Source organism: Macaca nemestrina, chromosome 5 (assembly GCF_043159975.1).
Source record: "Macaca nemestrina isolate mMacNem1 chromosome 5, mMacNem.hap1, whole genome shotgun sequence".
Classification (NCBI taxonomy): domain Eukaryota; kingdom Metazoa; phylum Chordata; class Mammalia; order Primates; family Cercopithecidae; genus Macaca; species Macaca nemestrina.
In genome coordinates, this window is record NC_092129.1 from 99,358,064 (window position 1) to 99,371,686 (window position 13,623).

General features: G+C 41.9%; 1 protein-coding gene across 4 annotated transcripts in view; it reads right to left on the reverse strand.

Annotated features, from left to right (window-relative positions):
* LOC105496151 (5-hydroxytryptamine receptor 1E) overlaps positions 1-12,012 on the reverse strand; it is a 91,764-nt gene extending 79,752 nt beyond the window's left edge. For 3 of the 4 annotated variants that reach the window (XR_011623567.1, XM_011766276.2, XM_011766293.2), the window contains exon 1: positions 11,493-12,012. The gene's annotated coding sequence lies outside the window, so the exon portion shown is untranslated. Of the gene's footprint in view, positions 1-11,430 lie in introns of all 4 variants that reach the window. The other variant, XM_011766285.2, reaches the window with a different exon arrangement.
* Between the last annotated feature and the right edge of the window lie 1,611 nt (positions 12,013-13,623).

Sequence of the window (13,623 nt, forward strand, 5' to 3'; positions counted from 1 at the left end):
CATTAATAAAACTAATAAAATGTTGATATTGTGTAGAGCTTTATATTTTACAAATTCTTTGACATAGATTATCTGATTTCAGTCTGAGAACATGACTATGAGATAAAACTATGAGGTGACACTGAATTGAGTCTTTATCAAACAGCTTCTCATGTGTTATCATATTGTGGCAGGCAGTATCTCAGGCAGCTCTCAATGATTTGGTTCTTCTAGGTATTCCTCCCACTGTGTAATCCCTTCCCCTTGAATTAGGCTGGAACTAGTGTCTTGTCTCTAATGAGGAACACAGCAGAAGTCATGGGATATCACTTCCGATATCAGGTTACAGAAAGACCGTGGCTTCCATTTTGCCGTCTTTCAATCTTAGCCCTTGCTCCAGGGAGAGTAAGCTGCAACATCTGCAAGAAGCACTCTGTTTTGCTAGTAGCCCTATAGAGAGGTCCATGTGGTAGCAAAAGAATGTCTACAGCCAGCAGCCAGCTGGGACCTTAGGCTTGTCAACAGCCACATGAGTGAGCTTGGAAGCATATCTTTCCCCAGTTGAGCCTTGAGATGTCTGCAGTCTCGGTTGAAACTTGGCAGCTTGTGAGTGAAAGACCTGAGCCAGAGGACCTAGCTAAGCCATACCCAGATTCCCAACCCATAGAACTATGATAATAGAGATAATAAAAATCTGTTGCTTTACACCATTAGGTTTGGGGGTAATTTATTATTTAGCAATAGATAATGATAACACATAGATAACACATATTTAATCCTCATAATAGCCCTATGACATGGTACTGTTATGTGAGCCCTAACAGATGAGGAAACTGAGGTGTAGAGATGTGAAAGCAGTTAATGGATGGCAGAGCTGGGATATGAACCTGGCTTTCTGGACTCCGGAGCTTGGGCTTGAGCCCCCTGCTGTGTTACCCCCTAGGAGTATAACACAGGGTGCAGTTTGACATCACAGGTGACAATGAATCACAATACATACTTTGTTTTGAGAAACTTCCGTGAAAGGAGGCTGAGGTAGACAGGGCATGTATGATTGTCCCCATTGTAATGATGACAGACCATGCAGCTCATACAGCCAAGAGAATGGGGTATTAACCCCGGCCTTCTGACCCCAGGTCCGTAGAGTTGAGCCTGTGTTTCACTGCCACGCCGGCACCGTGGCACTCACTGTACAGTCAGCAAGACCTGAGGAAGCTGGTGAGAGGTTAGCTGATATCCACAGGGCAGGTCAATTTGTTCTCTGGAGAGCATTCCATGAGATGCAAATATCTTCACACAGGCCTGGGTTAATACCCCATCCTCTCGGCTGTGTGTAGACCCTCTCACCCTTAGATTCAGACTTATTTTACTAAACAGGCAAAACATAGCTACAAATTTCATGTATTTTAATATAACAGGAATATGTGGTAATGATAATAATATGTAATCATTGTTAATTAAATGCATGCTAATGGTACGTAAGTCTGAGAAAGAGCACTCAGTACACTTAACACAATGTGAGAGATTATCTCAAAGCCAGTGGGACCTGGCTGGACATCTTTTGTGCTGGAGAAATTACTCCATCTGCATCACAAGAGCATTGCCTCTGTCACCACGCTGAAACTAATCAAGTCTTGTGAGCTTTGAGAGTTTTGCCTCCTCTAAAGTCATTTTTCATCCCTTCTTGGTAAGATGCTTCATTTATATGTAAGTCACCAAACCCTGGGGTCAGTACAGTCTGGTTCTCCAATGGCTAGGACATAAAGTAAAACCTCGGGTAGTCTTAGAAACAGGCTTACTGTATTGCAGAGAGGGTGAGGAGATTACCTTGTTTTACCAGTTTACAATCTGTGAAATAAAATATGCTTGCCAATATGAATGTATCTTGTAAATGATTTATTTGCTAATTATAAATTAAGTTACATATTTAATGCTTGATTTTTAGAGCATCTGCATAAGGAACTGAATTAGGCTCAGAAGGAAAGAATAAGAAAGTTAAAACAGCTCAAATGAAAGCATAATAAAAGAGGAAATCATGCTTCTTTCCTTGAATGTTAAATTGTAATGAACTATATGGTAGGATAGTGTTTATGGATTACTCTATATCAAATTCTTGTGTTAGGTGACAAATACTTCCTTGACTAGGGCAGAGTTCAACATTAAAATTAGCACTATGTAATAAAGTTTAAAATGTAAGGTACTTGAGTAAGTATACAATTCTTGTCTACTTACAGGAAATAATTAATTACAATGACAAACAACACTGTCAGAAATCATGTAGGATAAATATTCTTGAATCCAGAGGGATGAGTTTGGAATGTGGAGTCCTTTTCTGTAGGTTCTTCTTCCTCCATCTTCCTCAGATGAGGTGGGCTTTCCTTTCCCATTTTTCTTGGATGCTAACAGCATCTTTTATACCTCTCGGGTATGTTTTCTGCCCAACAGTGTACAAGCATAATATAAATCCCTATGATTATGTTGTTGCTAACCAGGCAAGCGGTTGTAGCTAGCCACCTTATTGAGTTCTCTCATTCTTTCTAATGGCATTTTTATTTATCCCCTTGAGTTTTCCTAGTAGCTAATTATGTAATCTGTAATTAAAGCTTTTCCCTGACCAATATTTATAAATACTTCTTCCTTCCTTCCTTCCTTCCTTCCTTCCTTCCTTCCTTCCTTCCTTCCTTCCTTCCTTTCTTCCTTCCTTCCTTCCTGCCTCCCTCCCTCCCTCCTTCCTCCCTACATATTGGTTATACATTTAGATAAGTGTCAAATAATGATGGGAATAGCAGGCATCCCTCTTGTATCTCTACGGTGTTTTACTAATAGCATGTTGACAATTGTTTGAGAAGGACATCCTCATTGTGAAAAACTGTTCCTTTCTATTCCTAGTTTTCTAAGAATTTTAAAGAAACTATGGATATATGTTGAACTTTATAAACTTTTGGTAAATTTTCAGCTGACCCTTGGTTCATCGATGTGATATTCTTACTCATTTTTAAAGACAATTTGAGTTCCCCATAAAGAAAATTCTGGTAATAAAATATTTGCAACATATTTTCCTGCTTAAAGATGACATGTCTATAATCAGGGCTAGCTCTTTGAGAGTAAGTTCTGTTATGTGGCTTTTGTTTATGTGGTTATAATAGACACATTTTTTTGTACATCATGCAGAACCCTGTAGATCGACGCTACCCAAAGTGTGGTCTACAGATTAGCAGCATCAGCATCACCTGGAAGGTTGTTAAAAATGCACATTCTGGGCTTTACCCCACACTACTGACTAGAAGCTTTACAGGTGGGGGCCAGGAGTCTGAGGTTTAACATGCTTTCCATGTGATTCTTCTGCACACTAAGGTTTGAGAAGCATCATTATAGAACATACAGAATTCATGTGACTCTCTGGGTGCAGAGCAACTGCAAATGGAACTCCAAAGTGACAGACAGGGACTGGTCTCTTTTCCTGCATGCATAAAGAAATAATGTGTCAGTGGATTCAGAGTTTGGGGATTTATGGTTGGAGAAGATAGCACTCAAGGGCATGCGCTAGGTCTTGAGGCTGTACCTGATCTGAGGCAAAGTTTGGGAATTAAAAGAGAACAAATCTTGTCGACAGGGTTCACTGCAGTGAAACTCAGCCTGTACTTATCTGTCTTTATTTTCTATAAGGCCAGCACCACACACTTCACCTAGATTAAGGCCAGGATTATTTATACAACTCATCTCATGGGAATAATAATAAAGATATTAATTGTAATAACACCTATTATTTCTTCCCAGCCTATGCAGCATCACTCTTTCTTTACTCCTTCCAACTGGTATTGAAGGCAGGGGTTGCTATTTCCATTTTAGAGATGCAACAACTGAGGTGCAGACTGGGCAAATAATTTATTTTGGGTCATGATAAGAACAAAGTGAGGGAGAGCATTAAATTACAAATAAGAGAAGTGAACTGGAGAACTGGAATAAGGATGTAACAGAAAATTAACACAACAAAGGTCAAATAGCCAATGGCATGCTTTAACAATCCCATGTTTCTTTAATAACGATGTTTTTGCAGATACCAAAACTATTTCCTAAAGGAGGTCAAAGTAAAGGAGAAAGTCAATCATATCCAGGAATAGAGCTGGGATGGAGGCAGAAAACAGACTGTAATTCTGCCCCTTCTAGGTCATAAAAATTTTGTGGAGTGGCTCTTGGTAGGAATTCACTGAATATAGGTGTGTGAAAGCCAGGGGCAGCAGTCCCAGCATTGAAAGCAAAGACAGAATGAATCATGAAGTCAGAGGCATAAGGGCTGCTGTGTCTGATGTGAGAGAAGGAATCTTCCCTGGCAGAGTCTGCTCTGCCTGGGAAAGGTTCTTCAGTTAGCCCCTTTTTGAAAAGTGCACAGCATAAAATTTGTTTGCAGGATACAATCACTGAGTTGAACAGGCAGAGATAGTAAAGGGAGGTTTTTCATGAGCAGTTTTTTGTTGTATTTCAGTTGTCATGCAGGTCCAACCATGAAAAAGCTATAGTGAAGTTTATTTCAAGCATTAAATACGATACCATCATGCACACACATGCACACACACAACCCCCGCAAAACGCAGTTTCTTTAGGATCATCTATAAAGTTCCCACTGAAGAAAGTTATCAGTATACCTTTTCTACCCTCTTAAGAGAAGTTGTTCATCAAGGGGTCATATATGTTCATCAAGATTTCTGCCTCTTATTGTAGCCCCAGCTGTTGGTCTTGCTGTCAGAACAGTCTTCGACTGTCAGCCCCTTCAGGAATGTCCTCAGCTGGAGAAAGCTGCCTCCCCCAAGAGCATGCCTTTCCGGGAGAAGACCACACTCAGTGACTATGGGAGAAAGGAAGACCTATTTTGGCTCATCTTGGGACAACTCTCATGGGTCTTTTTAGCTCAGAGTTGCTCACCATGGAGTCAGCTATGAATGTTGTTGGGCCCATTTTGTAGCACAACCCAATCCTGCGTCCTTCTTTTATTCCTTCAGCGTGGTTCCCAAAGGCATTTCCTAATAAACATCCTGCATACTAAACCCCATCTCAGAGCCTTTTTCTTGGAGAACCCAACCTGACATATGCCCCCAAAGACATTGCCTAATCACTCTTTTTTTTTTTTTGAGACGAAGTCTCACTCTGCTGCCTAGGCTGTGCCTAATTACTTCTAATGAGGTAAAGAACACACCGTATGGACAATCTACTTGTATTTTCAGATATAGTTAGAAAGTTCTGCCATGAAGGGTTGGAACCGACTCTCTGAACATTTTGTTAACTGGATGTGTCCTCTTGAACCAGCCAGCCAAAGACTACCCTCCACAAATTCCGCTTCCTTTGTATCCATTCATTTCTCCTGAATTCTATCTTGTAGTCTAAAAGGTAAAACAAAGTTTTAACTGATCAACATCTCCTTCGTTTTTGTAATTGTGCTGCTAAAGGGAGACAAAATTGAGGGGAAAAGCAAATGATTCATAGCTCACCCGTTCGGGAAATATGAAGTAGTCATATTCCTTTTTAGGTGGCTACCCATTACCATTTGCAGGTGGGGATGGGGGCTGTTGTAGGAGGAAGGGGCATAGTGAGAACTATGTGAGAAAAGACATAGTGAGAAAATAATCTGTGCAGAAGCACAGATTTGGAGTCACCTTGGGCAATCCTTTTAGCCTTTCTGAGATTCAGTACATACGTTCTTTTTCACTCTCCTGTGTTCTCAGTCATGGCGAAAGGAAACATTATCTACAGGTTTAGAAATTTAGGAGTTGTTCTGCATTCTATCCTCCCCTTCACTCCTCACATCCATTGAATCTCAACACATTATCATTTCCTTCTTCTCCTATAGCCGAAATTCATCTGGTTTCCGTTTCTCTCTCTCCATGTCTACGGTTACTGCCTCGGTTCGGGCTCTCATTGTAGCCTTTGCCTCTACCAGGCCCACTCCCTTCAACTCCATGTTACAGCCAGAGTGAACTCTCCCTAACACAAAACTAATCGTCTTAGCTCATAGCTTGAGATACTATAATGTGTTATTCATTATAGCGAAAACCTAGAAACAACCCAAATGTACATCAGTGGTAGAATGTGTAATTAAATTGTGACATATTTATATAATATAACATTATATAACAACAAAAAATAAACAAGCCTCTGGTATTACCATCCACATGAATGAATCTCATGAATACAACATTGAATCAAATGACAAGAGAGCATTCCATATGATCTACATGTATATGAGAGTTACAATGATTTGTGATCTTGGAAGTCAGGTAGGTTCCGTTTAAGGAGGAGGATGAAGTCGTGACTGGGTGGGAATAGGAAAGGAATTTGTATAGTGGTGATGTTCTATTTCTTATCTTGGCAGTGGGTAGTTACGTAGGTATGCTTACTTTGAGAAAAGTCACTGAGTTTAACACTTACGATGTGTACGCTTTTCTGTATGTGTATTATTCTTCGCAAATACCTTTAAAAATTCTACAATGGGCCATGTGCAGTGGCTCATGCTCATAATCCCAATACTTTGGGAGTCCGAGGCAGGAGGATTGTTTGAGCCCAGGAGTTTGAGACCAGCCTCAGCAACATAAGGAGACCCCATCTCTACCAAAAAAAAAAAAAAAAAAAAAAAAAAAAATTAGCCAGGCATGGTGGCCTGTGCCTGTAGTCCTAGTTACTTGGAAGACAGGTGAGAGGATCCTTTGAGCCTGCCGGCTTGAGGATGCAGTGAGCCATGATTGTGCCACTGCACTCCAGCCTGGGCAACACAGAGAGACTCTGTCTCAAATAAAACAAAACACCAACATTGTTAAATGATTCCTCTGAAGGTAAAGAGGAATTTGATAGGCTCCTCTCCATGACTCACACACACTTCTCAAACTTTCTCTCTTGTTTTTCCCCCATGTGTGTTCACTGCCACTCTGAGTTTTTTGCACTTCTGTAAAAGCACAGCAGGCTAGGTAGATGGACGATATATATAATTTTTTAATAAATGATTGAATGGTGAGGCCAATAATACTTACATTGAAGTGCTTTTGTAAGCATTAAACAAAAGAACATACGTGCAGCTCCTAGCATAGTTCCTGAAACATAGCCGACACTCAGCATATGTTACCTCCTGCTTCCTTTTCGCTTCCCTACAAGTGCAGGTGAATGAACTCATGACTCTGAACATTATTAGGATATTGTAGCTAAAGTCACTTTTTGGGAGTTATTCTCTGTCAATCTCACTATCTATTTGGTGTTTACTTCAAAAAGACACTCTGGCTTGTCTTCAATTCCCAAGAATGTGAATCTTGACACAAATTTAACTTTCTTGGGTAGGCTATCCTAAAAAAACCTATACTTTAATGTTTGTGTCAGATCCTTCCCAAATCTCTTGGAAATATCACCACATGCTCGTTATCTGATAAAGCAATAAAGAACAGCTGCATCTGAGGAAAGATGTTTCATGGGGTCTGGTTTTACTTTATTTGGGCACTTTAGGTAGATGGGGTCATTAGGAGGATCTGAGAGTTTTAGAATAGCTAGCTGCTGCTGCTGGTCGCTAATTCTCAAGATATTTTCTTCTTGCTATAAAATGCTTTCCTTCTCACACCAGATTTCATAAAGGCCTTCCATCTGGTCTGCACTGATAACTAGAAATCCAGAGATGTTCATTCCTCTTACAACTTGTAGTTAAAAATGATCCAGATGCAGGATTAGGTTTTACAGCCTCTTCTAAAGGATTTTGTCTTCCTAATCCTATAGCTGCATGTGGTGAGAATTGATCAACATGAGGGAGTGCTAACAATAAACCTATTAAAGTGTCCAGTTGGCTATGTGTACTTTTCATTTGACGTGTTTTAGGGCAATACAACAACGGGACAAAAACACTGACATCTATTTGGGTAAGGACTGCAGTAAACCAGATAATCCACAGTGGATAAGAGAAATAAGAGAAAATAAGAGAACTAAAAAAGAAAGACAAAATTACAGTCAATCTGTATTAGAAAGAGGGTTCTCAAGAATTTTATCAATTTGTTGTGATCCAGGAATATGACAATTGATTGAATGATCTCTATAAATTCTGGTTCTCAGTTTCTTAATCCACAAAATGTGAGAATGAATAAAAAGTAGCTGGGATTTTGATGAAAGTCCTTTCCTCGCCAGGAAGATGAACTTTGATAAGTTGACTGACCTAAGCCCCAAATTTAGGGGCCACAATACCGGTTTTAGAAAATGATTCGGGGAGGAAAAAATAAGAGAGAAATAAGTCATTCTAAAGTGCTGCTGCCCCATTTCTCTTCCCTGTTCATCTATCCCCTCGTCACTTATGATGGCACACTCATCTTCAATGTTTTCCTGGGGTTTATGTTCATATAATTTCACACATAATAAAAATCTGGTAGGTGGAGAAGAAAGGAGCATAAAGCATGAGATGCTAAACTCACCTCTGCCTTGAGATGGCCTTGATAATTTATGACATAAAAAATAAGTTCCTATTTGGTAGAAAGTCAGCCTTTGATCAGTCTCAAGCTTATTTTTTTGTGTAAATAAGCTTGTAAAAATAGAGGGAATGCTTTCCCACATTGGAGTATTAGATTTGATCTTTCACTTTTAAAGAGTAGTGTAGAAACAGAATTCCAAGGTGGGCAATAAAACAAACATGAAAAAAAAAATGACCTGTGTGTAAAAGTGAGATGTAGGGAATTAGACACTTGAGTAATGAGAAGATGACAGAAAAGTTCAGGGCCTGAGGCTTTCTGCAAAGAGATCCACTTTCTTTTTCTTTCTTTTCTTTTTTTTTTTTTTTGAGACATAGTCTTGCTCTGTCACCTAGGCTGGAGTGCAGTGGCATGAACTTGGCTCACTGCAACTTTGGTTTTCTGGGCTCAAGCAATCCTCTCACTTCAGCCTCCCAGGTAGCTGGGACTACAGGTGCACACCACTATACTTGGCTCATTTTAAAATGTGTTGTAGAGACGAGAGCTCATTATATTGCCCAGGCTGGTCTTGAACTCATGGGCTCATGTGATCCTCCCGCCTTGGCCTCTCAAAGTGTTGGAATTACAGGTGTGAGCCATCATGCCTGGCTGAGATCTACTTTTCATTTGAAGCCTTGGTATCTTGGTGGTGGTGGGGGTAGCATATTGAGCCCACCTGGGGAATGGGCGGTGCTTGATCCAGGTGGGAACAATGTGCTGCCAATGATATATCTTGCTTCCCTCTTCAATAATAACCCAGCAGGAAATGGAAATGCACTGCATTGTTACCTGAACTAGAGACGTATCCTAGATTTTGTCTCTTCTTTGGTACCACTTCTGAGAAATTCTGACTTTGTTATCTTCCTCAAAAGAATGGAAACTTATTTATATGATTGCTTCTGACCAGGCATCAATAACAAGAAATGGAGAGCAAATACTTTGTATAGACACCAGAATGGCTAACAAAGGTGACATCATGCTGAGTTGCAAGGAAGGCACCATTCTCTTGGGCAAATGTTGAGAGACATGAGCCATCCTCTCCATGCACTTGATCTGGGACTATGCCTTGAATGAAGTCATTATGGCAGAAGAGGAAAGAATGAAAACTTGAGCTTACTATGTTTGTGATGTTGATTTCTGTGGAATTTAAAATTTGTTAACTGGTGGATACACATTGTTAATTTGAATACTCTTCATTATAAAAATAATCTGCTAAGTTTTCATCCTTGGAAATTGTTATGAAAGCAAAAACAGTCACCTAAGGGAATATTTGAACATCCATATACCTAATGACTAGAGTCATGGCTACACTTTAAAAGGCTCCTTTCTAGTTGTCATTAGAAATCTCAGTTGAGATCTATAGCAATCCTTGGAGCGTCTGCAGCCCATATCAGGTGATGATGACACAATAATTAAGTTCTATCAACAATGGTGAATCAGGATTTGATTGAGTTTCTCTGTATAGCTCTCATAGTGATGAAATACCTGGGCAGAAGTACTTCTCCCACCTCTATGCAGCAAAATAGTTAGTGGTGAGGTGCTATGCAATTTTAGAAATGAGCAACATACTCTGTTTTAAATATGATACAGAAACTGATCTGAGTCCCACCTGGGAGGTGAGCTTCATCATCACAACTCCGTGGACTGGAGGCTAAAGCTCTGAAGGGAGAAAAAACCGAGGTAGGCATATTTTGTGCTTTTGTTAAATGGGCCTCAAACGCCTCCAGTCATTTATTTGTTGAAGACAGGGTCATCTTATTGAATTCAGCAGGAAAACAACTGTACCAGAAAGAGAAAAGCTGTCTCAATCTTCTCTGTATTTCAAAGGTATTTCACATATGCTCCTCATGAAGGAGACCGCACAGGGAATCAGACCCCGGTGCCTGCTTTGCCTCTCTTGCACAGGGTTAAGTAAGGGAAGCCCCTGACTCACAAGTGCATCCTGGCTGTTTAAGGTTATGCATATTGTGTCTGAATGTATAACCATGGTAAATATATATTCTGGAGCAATGTTAAATTCAGCTTAGGACGATGTACTGCTTAGAGTTTTGAGGGAAAACATAAGAATGATGAAATGAGCCTAAATTATTTTTGAAAAAACACTGCTCTCCTAACCCATTTGACGATCTATTACTTCCTTCTGGGCTGCTCCCTTCCCAAGAGATTTAGTACAGGAGGCAAGGAAGGACAATAAGAGAGGTTAGGAAGAAGCACCTTGGGATGCTGACACCCTCTGCCTTATCCTTCTAACTCAAGGACAAGCAGCATTGGGTTGAATACAAGGTCCTTTCTTCCAAAACTGGGCACAGGCAGAAACATACATATAGATGCAAAACCACTATGATCCTGTGATAGGAGCTGGAATCACTTCCCTTTAAACTCAATTTCCTTTCATTTTCATTAGGTAGGGGGCCAGCCTCTCACCTTGCGGTGTTGGGTGGAGATGGCTTAAGATCAAACTTCTCATCTTAACTCTTACTTCCAAGATTTATTTTGTATTAAAAAAAAAAAATGAGCCTGTCCCGTTACCTCCTCACCTGGGTATTTTATCAGGACTGAGCACATAGTTATTTTCTGAGGGCTGGAGCAACCTGCAGTCCTTTCTAATCAAAGATTTTTTAATCAGCTGGCTTTGAAATCACACCGTCCTCCCGGGGTCCCTGGAGCACACCACCTCCCTGTGATTTCTACTCAAGTTTTCCCCGGCACCCCCCAGCACCCGTTCCATACCTATTTAATCTTTAAACTGCCTCTAATCCTTTTGCAAGGAAGCGGGATGAAATGCTCAAACCACAGTTACACACGATGTTGATTCTCAGGTTCACACATTTGAGGAATTGTTTGAACAAGAAATGCGCTCAGTACTATAATCCAGGGGGCAGGCACGGGGCCTGGGCGACCCTCATAGTCTCCCTCCGACACCCCGCATCCCAACTCCCGCCGCCTTTGCGCCTCAAAGCTGGCAAACATTCCCAAGCCAGATCTAGAGTACCTGGAGTGGGTGCGGGTAAGAAGAGGAAGCCAAGGTCGTCCCGGAAGGTGTGCGCCCCTCACCTTGTGGATGGTGCGTGCAGCCGTGCCGCACTGGGCAAACTGGGGCGTCCCGCTGGCTCCAGAAGTCTCACTCGGAACCCGCTCCTTTTTCTCCTGAGCTGGATCAAAGCACTGCTTTTCTCAACATTCGATTCAGGAATGCGTTGAACCCAGGGCGTTCTCCCCGCCAGCGTCCTTGCCCGCGCCAGTGCCCGCCGGGGTGCGGCGAGACAGAACCTGGGAGCGCGGCGCGCCGGGCAGCCCGAGGCACCGCGGGTGGCAGGCACTGCGCTTCGCCGAGTCTGGGCGCCTGGGCTGGAAGAGGAGGCGACAGAGAGAGAGAGAGAGGGGAAGAAAGAGGAGGAGGAGGAGGAGCAGAAGCAGGGGCAGGGGCAGTCTGCTAAATCATCTACGCAGGTCGCAGCCTCCCAGGACACCGTGAACAGAGAGGGGGGTCGGGTGGGGGTGGGATGAAAAGATGAGCCCGGGTGTGAGGCAGGTGGTGTTGTGAACTGGAGGTCGCAGCTCCGAAGTGCTCCAGGTCTTGCTTAGGTTGTAAAAGAGATATTATGGAGCTGATGGCGCCTTAGGGCTCCCGGTTGCAAACACTAGAGGGCAGGGCTGTCCGTGTTATAAACGGGGCCTGCGGGGTTGCCGGTGTGTGCAAGGGACTCACCTCCTGAGCCCCTTGCGGGCCACAGCCCTGGCGGAGAAGGGGAAAATAGATGCAACAAGGGGGCAGACCCTACTCCCCTCTTCTGCAGAGAACCTGGGTTGAGGAGGGAGAGGAACAGCGGTTGACAGATTTGCACGCCTTCTCTGCGGGGCTCCAACAGGCAAACCCTCTGGAGGTGCATTTCTTAGCTTTCCTCCAGGGGAGATTACAGTCAACATCCACAGAACGCCTCAAGGAGAGAGATTACAAGGAAGGGGTGAGGGAGAAGTGGACGAAAATTGGTGTGGGTCAAAGTGGAAGTGGGGAAGAGAGATGGGGAAAGCAGAGAAGAAAAGGAGACGGAGGATGGAGTGGTTGGGGCTGAAAGACCTGGTGAAGCAGCCTTGCCTTTTTTTTTTTTTTTTTTTTAGGGAAGTCTACCTGGGTGCCATCTCAGGTTGGCAGAGGGCTTTGTGCTCTTCTTAGGGTGCCAGGGCTGTTCTTTTTGATGTGCTGCTGCGGCAAGGTCAGAAAAGTTAAGCTGGAAGGGACTTTACAGAATCCTGGCAATGCTAAAAGAAGCTTCCTTAGGGCTGGTTGGTTATTCTCTGTGGAGAACTTGGGCGACTCAACTTTGAAGCTTAACATGGATCGAGTCCCTGCCATTGTAAAAAAAGAAAATCAGATTGTTCAGACTAGCCATAAAATGAACTAGACAATCTTATGGAGAGAGTATGGTCTGTAGACAACCTGATACACGCATCTTAGAGTTGGAAGGACCTTGGAAATCATGTAGGCAACTTGGGTAGCTTCCCCAAACACCTGCCTCACACTTTTCTTTCTGGTTTGCAGCCTTATGGCTGATCTGAAAAGCACTTTAAGTTATTTATTTATTTTTTGAAGTTTGGCAATTCTAAACCAAATGAAACCCTTCTTAAGTTCAAAAAGCAAGCCTACGTGCCCTTCCTCCTGCCTTCTGGAGTGCCTCTCAAGGCCAGCAGCGGCTGACTGATGGATGTCAGGGGAATTTCACTGAACAAGAGAAAGGAAGATTGGTAAACTATAGTCTTGAATTGTGATTTGCTTCTGTTAATCCCATTAAACTGAGAATAGGCTTAAGTAGACTGAAGTCTAACAGGAGGATGAGGTGGAAATATGTTTTTCTACTAAAGATGACACAGCTTGAAGTTTGTTTGATGATAAAGGTATTATGTAAAAATAAACAGAACAAGAATCATTCCTCATTTAAAAAAAGAATCTTATAGGACTGAAGTTTTTTTAGATATTCCAAGAGAGTAAGTAAGGACATTGTCCTACTCTGGCAAATTTGGAGTTCCTCCAAAATATAAAGGAAATATGAGTTTGTTAAATTCCTTTTTAAAAAATTGATTTACCTATTTTTTGGTTATTACAATGTAAAGAACTATGGAAACAAATATTATACACTTGGAAACGATCCTGAGCATACCTCAGAATACCCGCTTTTTGGCAGATGTT